We start from the raw sequence: 1949 nt of genomic DNA on the forward strand, positions 1-1949 counted from the left end.
ATGAATTGTTACTAGAGAAATGTATCATTAGGATAAAGGACATTTAGGAAAATTTGGCTTCAGTGAATTGTCATTGGTCAGCTGAGCACCTAAGGAAATGCAAGGTTCCTGCAGGGAGTAAAAATGTTGCTCTCAGCACTTAGATATGAACAGGCATCAAGGATTGTAAGGAAACACAAAGGAAAGGTAGAAGCCACCAATATGTCCAATTTGCAAATCTACTCAGAACCTAAGCTCTGTCTGCTTATTTTGGAAATAGGATTGCATTGCTCTGGTACTTCTGTTTTTACTGTCAGTGTCCCTTTCCCTGAGGCTGTGGGTGCTATTTAGAGCCAGGAAATGATTATCAGGTTTGCCATGCTGCTCTAGGGGTGCCATTCTCCACAGGCCCACCTTAAGCTCTCTGTAAAAGCAAACGTTTGAGAAGTCTTCAGCCCTGTAATGGTGACTCACTCATTTCTTTTCCTGCAACTTTAACCAGAATTCATCACCCAGTGGCCCTGTGAATTTGTTATGACACTTCTCATTCAAAGTTTCAGTCAATTTTCGATTTAGGAAAACCATGGCTTTTGAACTCCACTATAAATGATGATAGATAGTTTACACCACTCTTCTTAATATATATGAAAATAAATGAGAAATATTGATGAACATGTTCTAAGCAGAAATTTATGGTGTTAAGTGAATATTTACTCAATTATTTTTTTACTTTCAAGTGTTGTCTGCAGAGTATCCTTTACCGCCTTGTTCTTTGGTCTGCAGATGAGAGGATTCAGCATGGGAGTGATCATGCCATACTGCATAGGGAGCAGATCTGGAGTCGGGGGTGGATTCTGAAGTTGAAGTGAAATAATGAAGAAGACCTGAGCCGTAGAACAAGATCATTGTGCTAAGGTTGGGGAGCAGGTGGAAAAAGCTTTCCTTCTGCCAGAGGTGGTTGTGATGCTCACAATGGTAGAAATAATGTGGGCATAAGAGATGAAGATTGAGAGGGAAGTTACAAAGCTAAAGTGGGAGGAAAGAGCAGAATATGACAATGAGGTTTGTAGAAACATCTGAACAAGAGAGAAGGAAGAGAGAGGGCAGCTCACAGCTGTAGTGTGGACTGGTATGGGTATCACAGAGGTCCATTTTCATTGCCAGAGGGACATTAATGAGTGGGTCTGGAATGGCCAGGTTTCATGAACTCAACACTAGCTGCACACACCACTGTTTATTAATCACCTGGCCATTGAGCAGTGGGTGGCAGATGGTGGCATAGTGGTCATAGGCCATCACTGAGAATAGGCAGACTTCAGTCCCTGCCATGATAGATGCAAAGAAGACCTGAGTCAGGCAGCCTTCTTCTAAGATGGTTTTCCCCTTAGACAGGAGGGGAGGTTTTTCAACATCTTGGGCACAGTGGCAAGGGAAACAGAGGTCTAAGAAAGAGAGGTAACTCAGGAAGAAGTAGATGAGAGTGTAGAGGTAAGAATCAGCCTTGGCTACCAGCATCATTGTCAGATTCCCAATTAGGGTCAGGAGGTAAATCGCCAAGAAAAGCACAAAGAGCAGAGCCTGGCTTTGGGGGTCAGCAGATAGTTCAAGCAAGGTAAACTCTGTGATGGTGGTGTGGTTCCCCAAGGTCATTTAAAAAGGCTGGCCCCTAAATATGATTATGAAAAGCATGGCAATGAAGTTTCTATTTTCCTCCAACCAATTTTCATATTGCTTTGATTCTCTTGTAATATGATTATCATCCAGAAAATATGTCTTAACTTCCACCATGGGCCAAGTTTTGTGTCAATCACATGGAACATAAAGAATAAGATTTGATGCCTATATTTTAAAATGTTATAGTTCAAAGAAGAATACAAAAATAAAGACAAGCAATTAAGTCAGAATGTGAGTAATGGAAATGAAAGCTTTAAGTTTGATTTAAAGTCAATAATGTCATCTACTTTAAGGCA

General features: G+C 40.9%; 1 pseudogene; it reads right to left on the bottom strand.

Annotated features, from left to right (window-relative positions):
- Positions 1-881: 881 nt before the first annotated feature.
- Positions 882-1629, bottom strand: LOC115305226 (annotated as a pseudogene).
- Between the last annotated feature and the right edge of the window lie 320 nt (positions 1630-1949).

Source organism: Suricata suricatta, chromosome 10 (assembly GCF_006229205.1).
Source record: "Suricata suricatta isolate VVHF042 chromosome 10, meerkat_22Aug2017_6uvM2_HiC, whole genome shotgun sequence".
NCBI lineage: Eukaryota > Metazoa > Chordata > Mammalia > Carnivora > Herpestidae > Suricata > Suricata suricatta.